General features: G+C 44.5%; 3 non-coding genes across 3 annotated transcripts; all 3 read right to left on the bottom strand.

The window, feature by feature from the left end:
• Positions 1 to 1651: 1651 nt before the first annotated feature.
• On the bottom strand, positions 1652 to 1724 carry trnak-cuu (transfer RNA lysine (anticodon CUU)). The gene has a single exon. It is a non-coding gene; the product is annotated as a tRNA-Lys (tRNA).
• Positions 1725 to 13454: 11730 nt separating this feature from the next.
• trnaf-gaa (transfer RNA phenylalanine (anticodon GAA)) lies at positions 13455 to 13527 on the bottom strand. Its single transcript has one exon. It is a non-coding gene; the product is annotated as a tRNA-Phe (tRNA).
• Positions 13528 to 13810: 283 nt separating this feature from the next.
• On the bottom strand, positions 13811 to 13892 carry trnal-aag (transfer RNA leucine (anticodon AAG)). Its single transcript has one exon. It is a non-coding gene; the product is annotated as a tRNA-Leu (tRNA).
• Between the last annotated feature and the right edge of the window lie 1133 nt (positions 13893 to 15025).

Here is a 15025-nt window from a genome sequence, read left to right as displayed (position 1 = left end):
ACCAAAATGTTTGCCTTCATTCGCATTTTTTAGCATGCATAAAAAGGACAATAACCATGTAATTTACAAGAAAAGATGAAGTCATCTTGTTTGTTTAGAGACTGGGATTCATGTCCCTCAGCTCACGGTTTAATTGTTTCAATGGGGATATTGGAGGATTTATAAATAGGAATTTTCACAGTGTGCGCAATATTGTTTAACTGGGAGTGGTCTCTAGTACAGCCAGCGATCATTGAACTTCAGAGCCATGTTCTGGACTATACCACTTGAGCTTCGTATCATTTGGGTATTTTATGATATCCAAAAGGTTTACTACCTGGTCCTTGCCGTAGTTGGTGTCACTGGTAAGTCATATTTCTCTGTGTTCATTGTCCTTGTCTATGTTATCCAGTTATTGATATCATTCTGTGTAACCTTCATGGTTTGTTGCTGTGAATGCACTGGAAACATTTCTCGTTGCCACACAGATATTCTCACCCTACCTGACATTCACTTTCAATCTTTCCACTTTATGGTCGTCATTATGTAACATGATTTCCAGTATTATGATTCACAGCCAATTCCAAATCAGCTGATTCAACAGCTTCAACTGCACAGTCTTCAGCACAATCAAAGCAGAGTCATCCAGACCAGAAATATTTGCTCCAAACCTGCTGGCACCATTGTGTCCCCCATATACAAATCTGAAGAAGGCAGCAAATTGGAGATTTTATGAACTGGTGAATGTGGCTTCTTGCTACATCATTGCGGGGCTGTTCTGCTGTGAACTTGGTCTCGATCAGAATAGGTGAACACAGTCTATTCTGGGGTGGATTTAATAAAAATGTTTCAGCTGTTACCAAGGATCCTGAGAGATTGCTTCTCTTGTGCTCAGTCTAAAATACAAGTAAATTGTGTTTCTCTTCCTTACAGTGAATGTATTGACGATTCTTATCCTGTCACGAGGGAAGTGTGGTCTTTCCAAAAGTGTGATACGTTACCTCATTTCCATGCCAGCAGCGGATCTACTGGTCGTTATCATCGATGTCATATTGAGGCAAATTTTCATTAAGTTTGAATTTTTAATCATTTACCATATTAAAATATGTAATATCCATGCTGTGCTGCTTTATGCAGTCACTGATTGCTCTGTCTGGTTCACTGTCTCTTTCACCTTTGATCGATTTGTGGCTATTACTTGTCAGAAGCTGAAAATAAAATACTGCACTGAGAAAACTGCAACAGTAGTTCTCGGAACTGTGAGTGTGCTATTCAGTGTAAAGAACATTTTCTGGTATTTCATGTGTGGTGATAGATATGCGATTCAGAATACTCCCCATTTTTGTTATGTAGGATCTGATGCCCTCTATTCTGCAGCATGGGGAGCAGTTGAAAATCTGCATTATATTTTAACACCATTCGTTCCTTTTTTGTTGATTCTGTTGCTGAATGCTTTCACCATTAAACACATTCTAGGGTCGATGAGAACAAAACCTCTCGCTGAGTTCAGCGCTAAACTCACCGCCTTCCAGTGATCTGGAGGCAGTTTTCATTCACAACGGTGAGACGAACAACGTAGAAAGGAGAGAGAGAGTCAGTTTCAGCCTTGACACTTCTGGGGGAACGGAGATCTGGAATTCACCCAGGATTGAGTCAAAGTTTAAAAAAAAAACGCCCAACATGGGGCTCGAACCCACGACCCTGAGATTAAGAGTCTCATGCTCTACCGACTGAGCTAGCCGGGCACATGCAATGTGCGGCTTTCCGTAACCTAAAATGCGTGGGGAGAATATGGCTTTTCTATTTGGTGTCTCAGTTTGTTCAGATTTCAACGTTTACATTGAATCCCCAAAGTTTCTATCCATCCCTCTCAGTCATCAATTACATCAATCACATCTTTCAATTCTGAGCTTCACCTTTCCCAAGCATTCCAAAATCCTCTTACATCATTCTCCGTATTTTTCCTTTGTTCTTAATAATTTAGCCAGGGGAGGGGCCGGGGGGAAACCCTCTCAAGATTTTCATGTCACACTGTTCCCCTATTTCAGATTTTTCAATAAGATCATCTCTGATTATTCTAAACTCCAGAGCGAACAGACTCACCCCACAGAATGTCTCCTCTCAGGAGAAACACAGAAATCAATCGCCCCACAGCGTCTGTGAAGGGAACAACATCTAAATCTTCCGGCTGGATGAACTGGCCTCGGTGCTGGAGAAGTCAGAGTTGTAACACTAACGATAAACTCTGAAGAACATAATGTCAGATACACAACATACATGTCAGATACACACACAGCACACATGTTAAATCATGTCCCTTTCAAGTTGCGTCTTTTAACTTCCTGTTCTCCACCTCAGACATTTCTCCAATCATCAAAAATCCCCCACCTCAAACCCCATCCTGCTCCTCAATCCACTGATAATGTTACAAATACCGCAATACCCTGGCATCATTTGGCTCCGTAGCTCAGTGCTCCGAGTACTGGTCTTATAAACCAGTGGTCGTGAGTTCAATTCTCTCTAGAGCCTCCACGCAATGTTTAGCTAATATAAACTGTAGGGAAAAGGAGTGGGCTTGTATCATAACTGAAACGAGGCAGTAATAATCCAGATTTTAAGAAAGTTCACTGTTCGAAAAAGTGAGAGGAGGACAAACAGAAGAGAGGGTTTGTATCTCTCTTAACGCCCCAACTTCTACGGACCTTCAGAACGTTATACGTTTCAAGCAGATCACCTAGTTACGAGGGCCAGCGCATCCTTTGAAACAGTTCTCATGGAAATATAAACAACGTTGAGTTAGGTCCATTATGAGAGATTAAAAGTGATAATCTGTGACAGGTGAATGGCAGAGTTCAGGAAATTTCAGCCACTCCCACTCAAAATTGGATTTGCGTTTCATAACGCCACCGAATGTACAAATACACGTGTTAAATATACATCTACTATCTCCCACGGGAAAGAGAAATAGAATTCCTGTGCAGTGACTGCTGATAAAATGGCAAACTGACCAGCCGAGCTCCTGTTGGAAAACTTCAATCCCGACAATTTTGTCCAATATCCACACTTGAGCAACTGGTTGCCAAGTGCAGACATCCAGCTACTGAATGCAGACACATGAGACCAGCGCTGCGAGTCGCCAGCAGATGGTGAAACTGGATCACTATAATCATGTTTGCAGTGAAAAAGGTTTTCAGAGTTTTTTTTTTAGGGTAGGAAAAAGTGAATAAAAAGTCGTTTACATATTTTCCAGTAACTTACGGCGTGGAATGGTTATGAATAGAATACTTACTTTGTTATTCCTGCTAATAAAGATGTCTGTTTTCGGCTAATCATTCCATTACATTCTATTTTATTATTTGAAATACTTGTTCAGAATTCATTAAAAAAAATTCATAACTGAAGATAAATCTATTTTTGCCCGAATTTTTCAACAATTATTTACTTTTCAGACCCTTCACAAACAAAGATCAACCTTGTTTATATTCTGTTCTGTGGAGAAGATTTGCAACCACCTTTGCCTAATAATCCATTCATCCATGAATTTCTACTCCAATCTGTTCAATTCACCATTGCTAAATCCAATAATGAATACTGTGCAAAAGGGGGCAGGACTGTTTGGGCTGAGTGTCGAGCTGAGCGGGAGGGTGGGGATGTGGTGAGGTGAGGTGGAATTATGAAGAGAGTTCACGGGGGTTGAGTTTTGAGATTCATTTCATTGAGGGAGTTGTGTTGCAGCTGAAGTGAAATGCAAACATCCGCTCAAGTTAACAGAATGGTACAAAACTGGCGGTCAACATGATGTCCAGGCTGGTTCATTAGTACTAGCTGATTTGAATCCGGATTTTTTCTGGACTCAATTCATTTTTTAAATTTGTTTTTACAATTTCAATGCACGTTTTAATCAGAAATGGTGACACAAAATATGTCTACACTGTGTATGTTTCACTGAGATATTGTTTTGTGCAGAACACGAGGTAAACACACTGTTCTAACGAAAAATCTGTTTATTCTGTAAGAAATTTTACAATTGCAGTAAATGGAGATCTGATCACATTCTTCAGATCCTCTCTGAATTGTGTCTGGGTCACTGCGTAAATGTATGTATTGGTGCAGCAACTCAGAAGTTGGAGCATAAATCCTAATTCCCGCACAAATGCAGGAATATAGAAGTGAATTAAGTTTACATAATATAATCGCTGACAAAAGGAGTGGATAAGTAAGACTGACCATAGTAGGATAAAATTTAATGATAGAGCAAATAGTAAGATAATGGATTTTCTTCTCTTCACTGTCTCTGGGTCCTTTGAAGTGTCCATACACTTGTGGCTCTGAAGTCTCCTGCGGAATTTGGTCGACCCTAGAATGTGTGTAATGGTGAAAACATTCAGCAACAGAATCAACAAAAAAGGAATGAACGGTGTTAAAATATAATGCAGATTTTCAACTGCTCCCCATGCTGCAGAAGAGAGGGCATCAAAGTCTACATAACAAAAATGGGGAGTATTCTGAGTCTCATATCTATCACCATACATGAAATACCAGAAAATGTTCTTTACACTGAATAGCACACTCACAGTTCCGAGAACCACTGTTGCAGTTTTCTCAGTGCAGTATTTTATTTTCAGCTTCTGACAAGTAATAGCCACAAATCGATCAAAGGTGAATGTGACAGTGAACCAGACAGAGCAATCAGTGACTGCATAAAGCAGCACAGCATGGATATTACATATTTTAATGTGGTAAATGATTACAAATTCAAACTTAATGGGAATTTGCCTCAAAATGAGATCGATAATAATGACCAGTAGATCCGCTGCTGACATGGAAATGAGGTAACGTATCACACTTTTGGAAAGACCACACTTCCCTCGTGACAGGATAAGAATCGTCAATACATTCACTGTAAGGAAGAGAAACACAATTTACTCGTATTTTAGACTGAGCACAAGAGAAGCAATCTCTCAGGATCCTCGGGAACAGCTGAAACATTTTTATTAAATCCACCCCAGAATAGAATGAGTCCACCTATTCTGCTCGAGACAAAGTTCACAGCAGAAAAGCCCCGCAATGATGTAGCCGGACGCCACATTCATCAGTTCATAAAATCTCCAATTTGCTGCCTTCTTCAGATTTGTATATGGGGGAAAATGGTGCCAGCAGGTTTGGAGCAAATGTTTCTGGTCTGGATGACTCTGCTTTGATTGTGCTGAGGGCTGTGCAGTTGAAAATGTTGAATCAGCTGATTTGGAATTGATTGTGAATCATAGGTGGCATTCTCTGGGTTGCTGCCTAGTACCAGCAGGGCTAGGAATAACGAGATCATGCAGCTGAATGCATGGTTGAGGGATTGGTACAGGGTAGAGGGCTTTACTTTTGTAGACCACTGGGAGGTATTTATGAGAGAAGGGCAACTGTGTAGGAGGGATGGGGAGAATTTGAATGGGAGAGGGGCAAGTGTCTTAGCAGGGAGGTTAGCTGGGGTGTTTAGGAATGGTTTAAACTAATAGGGAGGGGGGGTGGGGATGTGACTGATAGCTCATTAGACACTGAGGCCGGGAATGAGTTGGGTGAAAGGAAAATTATCAGGGAGAAGGAGGTTCCGAGGGACACTGGTGGGTTAGACTGTATCTGTTTCAATGCGAGGAGTGTGACAGGAAAAACGGATGAGCTTAGGGCCTTGATGTTTGTGAGGAAGTTAGATGTGGTGGCAGTAATGGAGACGTGGTTACGTGAAGGTCAGGACTGGCAGCTGAATGTTCCAGGGTATAAGTGTTTTAGGTGTGACAGAGGAGGGTTGAGGAGAGGTGGAGAGGTGGCACTGTTAGTAAAGGAGAACATCACAGCAGTGCAGAGGGAGGAAATATGAAGGAGTTAGGGGTTGAGTCGCTGTGGGTGGAGTTGAGGAATAAAAAGGGAGAGATTACGATGCTAGGAGTATACTATAGGCCACCCAACAGCCCGAGGTCAGTGGAGGAAGGTATTTGCAGGTGCAGATAGGTGCAGAAAGAATAAGGTGGTTGTAGTGGGTGACTTTAATCTTTCTGGAGTGGATTGGAAGGGGCCTAGAGCTGGGGGTACGGAGGGAGAGGAGTTTGTAAAATGTGTGTTGGAAGGGTCCCTAGAGCAGTACGTAACTAGCCCGACTAGGGAGGGGGCTATACTGGATTTAGTGTTGGGTAATGAGCCGGGGCAGGTGGTTGAGGTTGAGGTAGGCGAACATGTGGCAAACAGTGACCACAAGTCCGTCTACTTTAGCATAAAAATGGAAAGGGATGAGTGCCGTCCGAAGGGGAGGGTGCTGAACTGGGGGAAGGCGAGCTATAGCCGGATTAGGAGGGAGCTGAAGGACACTGATTGGGAGGGACTGTGAGCTGGCAAGTCCACGGTTGGCAAGTGGGAGGCTTTTAAGGGCAAACTGAAAATGTTGCAGGAAAGGCATGTTCCGGTTAAGCGGAAGGATGGGAAAGGTAGAATTAGAGAGCCATGGATTACAGGAGGTATCGAAGACTTGGTCAGGAAGAAGAGGGAGGCGTATGCTAGGTCAAAGCAACTGGGAACGGAGAGTGCGCTGGAGGAATATAGAGAGAGTAGGAGGGAGCTAAAAAAAAAGGGGAGTTAGAAGGGCGAAGAGAGAGCATGAAATGGCTTTGGCTGATAGGATTAAGGAAAATCCAAAAGCATTTTACTCCTATATTAGGAGCAAGAGACTGGTTAGAGGGAAAATTTGTCCTCTTAGGGACAAAGGAGGGGAGTTATGTATCGAGTCGGAGGGAATGGGGGAGATCCTGAATGAATACTTTGCGTCGGTATTCACGAAGGGGAGGGGTTCGGTGTCGTGTAGTGTCTTGGAGGGAGCTGTAGATCAGTGGCAGGAAATATCCATTACGAGGGAGGAAGTGTTAGGGTTTTTAGGTAGCATAAAAACGGATAAAGGTCCGGGGCCTGATGGTATTTATCCCAGGCTGCTTAGGGAGGTGAAAGATGAAATTGCTGGGCCTCTGACGCAAATCTTTGTCTCTTCTTTGGACACTGGTGAGGTCCCAGAAGACTGGAGGGTAGCTAATGTTGTACCGCTGTTTAAAAAAGGTAGTCGGAATAACCCTGGTAATTATAGACCAGTGAGTTTGACATCGGTGGTAGGAAAATTATTGGAAAAAATTCTTAGGGGTAGGATGTATGAGCATTTGGAGCGTTGCGATCTGATTAGGGATACGCAACATGGCTTTGTTAGGGGGAGGTCTTGCCTTACGAATCTGGTAGAATTCTTTGAGGAGGTGACAAAAACTGTTGATGATGGGCGAGCCGTTGATGTCATCTATATGGATTTCAGTAAGGCGTTTGACAAAGTCCCTCATGGTAGGCTGGTAGAAAAGGTTAAGGCACATGGGATACAAGGACAGGTAGCTAGGTGGATTGAGAACTGGCTGGGCAATAGGAAACAGAGTGTAGTTGTCGAGGGGACCATATCGGGCTGGAGGCCAGTCACCAGTGGTGTGCTGCAGGGCTCAGTACTGGGACCTCTCCTCTTTGTAGTATACATAAACGACTTGGAAGAGAGCGTACGTCGTGTGATCAGCAAGTTTGCAGATGACACCAAGATGGCAGGATTGGCAGATACCGAGGAGGAATGTCAGGTGACACAGCAGGATGTAGATAGGTTGGTATATTGGGCAGATAGGTGGCAGATGGAATTTAATTCTGACAAATGCGAGGTGATGCATTTTGGAAGGAATAATACAGAGAGGAGCTATGTGATAAAAGGTAGACCGATTAGGAGTATAGAAATACAGAGGGACCTGGGAGTGCAGGTTCACAAGTCTATGAAGGTGGCGACACAAGTAGAGAAGGTTGCGAGGAAAACTTATGGAATGCTAGCCTTTATAGGAAGGGGTATAGAGTATAGGAGCTGCCGTCTAATGCTTCAGTTGTACAGAACGCTGGTTAGACCGCATTTGGAGTACTGCGTCCAGTTCTGGTCACCTTACTACCGGAAGGACGTGGAGACTCTGGGGAGGGTGCAGAGGAGGTTTACCAGGATGTTGCCTGGCATGGAAGGACTGAGTTAAGAGGAAAGGTTGGAGAAACTGGGACTCTTCTCCTTGGAAAGACGGAGATTAAGGGGGGACACGATAGAGGTATATAAAATACTGAAGGGAATAGATAGAGTCAATAGTGGTAGGCTGTTCTCTAGATTGGGGACAATTATGAGAGGTGACGATCTAAGGGTGAGGGGGGAGAAGTATAATTTGGAAATGAGAGGAAGGTTTTTCACGCAGAGGGCCGTGGGGGTATGGAACGCGCTACCGAGTAGGGTGGTGGAGGCAGGAACGTTGGACTTCTTTAAGGTTTACTTAGATAGACACATGAGCGAAAAAAGGATGGAGGGTTATAGTAGAGGGTACTAAATAGGGTCAGAGCCTCAGGACGACAACGGAAGTGTAGAATTACATGTTAACGTTTTCGTCTTTTTATTCCGCAGGTGTTGGTCCACCCTGTTGTCAAACGAGGGGCATGCACACGGTGGGTCGTGCGTGGGCTGCTCTTGGAGGTTCCGGGAGTGGCCTAATACTTCGTGTCGGTGTGTGTGCTTGATCCTGGACCGGTAGACGGGCGCCGCAACAGCTCAGTGACTATCACTGCTAGCTGTGCAGATACATGGATTTGGGCCTGTGTCTGTGGGAGTTTGCACATTCTCCCTGTGGTTGCGTGGGTTTCCTCCGGGCGCTCCGGTTTCCTCCCACACCCCAAAGATGTGCTCTTAGGCTGATTGGTGTACCAAATTGACACTATTCTCCCCTGAATCTGGCTAAGTTACGGGTTCCACTCACACACACACAGGGCAGGGTAGGTCTGGGAGGATGCGACGGCACGGGCTCGTTGGGCCGAAGGGCCTGTTTCCCGTGCTGGGTTGTTCTTTGTTCTTTATAATACTGGAAATCATGTTACATAACGGCGACCGTAAAGTGGAAAGATTGAAAGTGAATGTCAGGTAGTGTGAGGAAAGCTGTGTGGAAAGGGGAAACGTTTCCAGTGCATTCACAGCTACAAACAAAGAACAAAGAACAACCCAGCACGGGAAACAGGCCCTTCGGCCCAACGAGCCCGCGCCGCCGCATCACCCTACACCTATTCTACCCTGCATGTCTACGAATGGGACCCTACTCAGTCAGATTCAGGGAAGAAATAGTGTCAATTTGGTAGAAACCGATTAGCCTAAGAGCACATCTTTGGGGGTGTGGGAGGAAACCGGAGCGCCCGGAGGAAACCCACGCAACCACAGGGAGAATGCGCAAACTCCCACAGACACAGGCCCAAATCCATGTATCTGCACAGCTAGCAGTGCTAGTCACTGAGCTGTTGTGGAGCCCGTCTACCGGTCCAGGATCAAGCACACACACCGACATGAAGTACTAGGCCACTCCTGGACTTCCAAGAGCAGCCCACGCACGACCCGCCGTGTGCATGCCCCTCGCTTGACACGAGGTGGACCTCCACCTGTGGAATAAAGACAAAAAATATTAATCATACAGCCTGCCCTTCCGGTATCTCCCGAGGTTTAACCCTATTTAATAGCCCCTACCATATCCCTCCATTCTCGTTTCACTCATGTGCCTATCTAACTGCATCTTAAACGAGTCCAACGTTCCTGCCTCCACCACCCTACTCGGTAGCGCATTCCAGACCCCCACAACTCTCTGCGTAAAGAACCTTCCTCTCACCTCCAAATTATACCTCCCCCCCCTCACCCTTAAATGATGACCTCTCGTGTTCGTACGCAGTCTAGGGAGCAGTCTCTCACTATTAACTCTATCTATTCCCTTCAGTATCTTATATACCTCTATCATGTCCCCTCTCAATCTCCGTCTTTCCAAGGAGAATAGCCCCAGTTTCTTCAATCTCTCCTCGTAACCCAGTCCCCCCATGCCAGGCAACATCCTGGTAAACCTCCTCTGCACCCTTTCCAGAGACTCCACGTCCTTCCGGTAGTAAGGTGACCAGAACTGGACGCAGTACTCCAAATGCGGTCTAACCAACGTTCTGTATAACTGAAGCATTAGACGGCAGCTTTTATACTCTAAGCCCCTTCCTATAAAGGCTAACATCCCATAAGCCTTCCTAACAACGCTCTCCACTTGTGACGCAACCTTCATGGATTTGTGAACCTGCACACCCAGGTCCCTCTGTACGTCTATACTCCTAATCGGCCTACCTTTTATCACATAGCTCCTCTCTGCATTATTCCGTCCAAAATGCATCACCTCGCATTTGTCAGGATTAAATGCCATCTGCCACCTATCTGCCCACTGCACCAACCTATCTATATCCTGTTGTATCACCTGACAATCCAGTTCCGTACCCGCCAACCCTGCCATCTTGGTGTCATCAGCAAACTTGCTGATCACACCACCTACGCCCTCTTCCAAGTCATTTATGTAGACTACAAAGAGGAGAGGTCCCAGTACTGAGCCCTGCAGCACACCACTGGTCACTGGCCTCCAGCCCGACAAGGTCCCCTCCACAACTACCCTCTGTCTCCTATTTCCCAGCCAGTTCTCAATCCACCTAGCTACCTGTCCTTGTATCCCATGCGCCTTAACCTTTCCTACCAGCCTACCGTGAGGGACTTTGTCAAACGCCTTACTGAAATCCATATAGATGACATCAACGGCTCTCCCATCGTCAACCGTTTTTGTCACCTCCTCAAAGAATTCCACCAGATTCGTAAGGCAAGACCTCCCTCTAACAAAGCCATGTTGCGTATCCCATGTGTAACCATGAAGGTTACACAGAATGATATCAATAACTGGGTAACATGGACAAGGACAATGAACACAGAGAAATATGACTTACCAGTGACACCAACTACGGCAAGGACTGGGTAGTAAATCCTTTGGATATCGTAAAATACCCAAACGATACGAAGCTCAAGTGGTATAATCCAGAACATGGCTCTGAAATTCAATGATCGCTGGCTGTACTGCAGACCACTCCCAGTTAAACAATATTGCACAGACAGTGACAATTCCTATTTATAAATCTTCTAATGTCCCCATTGAAACAATTAAACCGTGTGCTGAGGGACATGAATCACAGTCTCTGAACAAACAAGATGACTTCATCTTTCCTTGCAAATTACATGGTTATTGTCCTTTTAACTCATGCTAAAAAATCCGAATGAAGGCAAACATTTTGGTTCATGCACTTTGGCAAAAAAGAGGAACATTGATTAACAATGTGTTGCTGAACTGAAGAGAGTTGAAACCGTTGTGAATATTGCTGTCACACGTTGTCAGCCTATCCGTTTTCCAACAGATCTCTAAACATGGATCAGTCAACACCGGGAACAAAATAGTGAGGCTGAAATAATTTTGTATGCAAGAACATACAACAGAATGGTTGTCAATAAATACTTACGAATGAAATGTTCTTCAGTTGAAACACATGAACTGTTTGGTGTTTCCATGCATTCGTGGAAGGCAGAGATGGGCTGAAGGTTATCACTGGTTAAACTGAAGGGGAATTGCTAAAAGAGATCATTTCTCCGAACGGGGTTATTAGAAAATAGATTATTTAAAATAAATAAGCACGCAAATGTCTATGATATTTCTTAGGCATAGAACCATAGAATTCCTACAGTTCAGAAGAAAGGTAATCTTGGCCCACCGAGTCTGCATCCCACCCAGGTCCTCCCCTCTGCCCTACCCCCATTAGCCCCACACATTTTCCATGGCTAATCCACATACTCGAAGGGAAAATAACGGGCAATTTTTGCATGCTCAATCCAACTAATATGATCAGTTGTAATATAAATGAGGGACGGGTTTTGTGCAGTAATACAGAGACAGAGCCGAATGCACCAGATATCGATACAGCACCTGTACTAATATGAATGCAGACTGGGTCCAGTTCAGTCATTACTGAGAGAATGTGTACAGTATGTTATTAACCAGCGTGGTGTTTCCTCATCTAAATAGAGACATGACATACTCAGTTTTGACAAAGGCAAGGTCTTTGTGAAGGATACAATGTGAAGGATAAACTTGCATTTGGTGAATAAAAAGTCCGAAATGCAATAAAAAGCAGGTGATTCATGGATAAATCAACATTTTAAAGTACTTGTATCAGCTTCCCTGGTGGTCTAGTGGTTAGGATTCGGCGCTCTCAGTACTGTAGCCTGGCTTCGCCTCCCGGTCAGGGAATGTAGATTTTATTACAACAATCCTGCGTTACTTCTCGGTCTGCACCTATCAGAATCAATATTAGGGAGATTTCTTTGTTTGTGTCTGAATTGGAAAAGTCACATGTAAAGAATCAAAAAGAAATTAAGAGAGCGATAGGCGAGAAAGGGCTGATGGTACGAAATGCTGATGCGGTTAAAATCTAGCTGTTAATGGGGGAAAATTTGTTGTTTCTACCGACACAAATATCTGCAGATCTCGGTCCAAATCTCTGCTTCCATGACAAGAAAACTTTTAATTGAATGAAATGGTAAACTCTCCCACCTCCAGTGAAGTGGCGGCAGTTTTCACTCAGAAACCAGTAACTGTGAGTTTAACAATGTGGGAAGGAGAACGACTCAGTTTGAGCGGTGACATTGCGGGAGGAATGGAGAGCTGGAGTTCACCCAGAAAAGCAGCAAAGTTTCAAATCAATGGCGCCCAACGTTGGATGGTCCATTAACGGTGATAATTTAATGTTATTCAGCAGAATCACCACAGGATGGTTTATCACAGATTGATGCTAAAACTTTGAATGGAGTGAACTGCAGTAACATTGAATGCAGTGGAAAGGGCAGCACGGTAGCACAGTGATTAGCACTGATGCCTCACAGCGCCAGGGACTCAGGTCCTCGGGTCACTTTCTGTGCAGAGTTTGCACGTTCTCCCCGTGCCTCCGTGGGTTTCTTCCAGGTGTTCTGGTTTCCGTTTCAAAGAGGCGTGGGTTAGTTTGATTGGCCATGCTAAATTGGTCCTAGTGTCAGAGGGATCAGAAGGGTAAATATGTGGGTTTGCGGGGAATAGGCCGTGGGTGGGATTGTTGTGGGTGCGGATTCGATGGGCCGAATGGCCTCCTTCTGGAGGAATCAAAAGAGGTAATGCAAATATACATTGTTTTGGATGAAACAGCAGGTCAACTAAATGTATTTTCACTGCCATGTAAAAGCGGACCTGACATCTGCACTGAAATGTGATGAGGTTGGAAAAACTCAGGACGTTACATGGCATGTGTGCATCAGGAAACAAAGATAAACCTTCACCTCCATGACCTTTCATTAACATTGGGAATGTTTAGAAATAGAGGAATTTTTTAAAAAGTGAAATCCAACAAGGAGGACATATAACAACATCTGGCAGGGTGGAAATGGCGATGGGTATTTAGTCTGTTGCTGCTTGTGTGAACTGATGTTTGAAGACAGTGCGAGACAAAATGCGGTGGCAATTAGCAGATAGCACAGAAAACCAGCAAGATGGTCCTCCCGAAACCCGGGATTGAACCAGGGAACTTTAGATCTTCAGTCTAACGCTCTCCCAACTGAGCTATTTTGGCTGGCTGGCTGGCCGGCTGGCCGTCAGGTACGCTAGAAGCTTCCGTCTCCCAAATATCTAAGTGAGCAATGATTTGGAGCGCTGCTCCTTCATCAGAGTGTTTAACTCGGCAGTCAGAAATTCGCTGTGTGTGTGCGCTCTCGAAAGGGGCCACTTGCACACACTGCTTTACCCCAGCAAATTGTTCAGTTGGTAATGTTTCTGTTCGTTGTTCTTGACGAAAACGTCACAGTACACATCCCTGCATTCAATCTGAGCTGTGAAACCAAAACTCAAATCCATTTTGGCAGCGGTGGGATTCGAACCCACGCCTCCGAAAAGACTAGAGCCTTAATCCAGCGCCTTTGACCGCTCGGCCACGCTACCACACGAAAAGGCTGTCACAATAATGTTATTTGATGATAATGTTACTGAAATTCATTGAAAGCAATGGAACTTGGAACGGCCATCAGGAGGATTGAGCCTGCTCCTTTGCTGATTCAGGTAAGTCTGAACTGAGGAACAAACAGAAATCATCTCACATCAGAAACACAAGGAGCTGCACACAGTTACATGCAGTGAAGGGCCGGCATCATTTAAACTGTCCTTCAGCTCGTCTCTTCCCAATTTCCTGCCAGAAATGACAAGATAACCTCCTGTTGAATTTGCTCGGAGTCTGCAATTCAGGACACGAGGCGAAATTGTGCTTTATATGTTCATCCAGGTGACAACTCACATGTGTTTTCAGAGTTTGAATGGGAGCAATAAATTTTCAATTTCAGATCAATGACCTGAACAGCAGGGAAAGAGTCAAACTCTAACCACCAGACCAGCAGCTTACAGCGAGTTTTAGAATTTAGTTTATCCACGCTGCTTTTGTTACTTTAATTTTCACACCAGACCACTTTCACCACAGATTTCTCCCGCAAAATGGCAGCTTCTGATTCAACCATGGTGTGTTCATCCAATGAAAGCATTCCATGAACACGCCAGTATAATTATCACTTCCGCTTCTGACAGTTCGAAACTGAACAGCAATATTTCCAAATGCTTTTCAATGCAGATTGAGGGAAACGTTTTATTATTCAGTGTCAATATAAACGGTGAAATCTGACCCACTTTACCTTGCAACAGCATCTCAAACGTTAGTACTTTGCAGCCTCTCACTGTCCTTTTCTTTCTGTGTTTGTTCTTGAACAGTTTCACATGTGAAATTTCCAGCTCTGACGGAATCTTGCAAACCTCACTCTGCTGTTTCTAATAGATCTGCTTTCGATCAGAGAGTAAATCAGATCATTATTGATGGTTTGCTGAGAGCAAATAATCTTACATTCCTCAGCGGGAATTGAAACCAGGCATCACTGGGGGAGGACTGAACACGAACCACTGGACTGAACACAAACCATACACCCACACACTCACAGGCAGACACACACACACACGCGCGCGCGCACACACACACACACACACACACACACACACACACACACACACACACACACACACACACACACACACAC

Source organism: Carcharhinus amblyrhynchos, unplaced genomic scaffold, assembly GCF_965287045.1.
Source record: "Carcharhinus amblyrhynchos unplaced genomic scaffold, sCarAmb.v2.hapA scaffold_38, whole genome shotgun sequence".
NCBI lineage: Eukaryota > Metazoa > Chordata > Chondrichthyes > Carcharhiniformes > Carcharhinidae > Carcharhinus > Carcharhinus amblyrhynchos.
The sequence above is the reverse complement of the archived record's forward strand: the minus strand, read 5'-3'. Positions and strand labels throughout refer to the sequence as shown.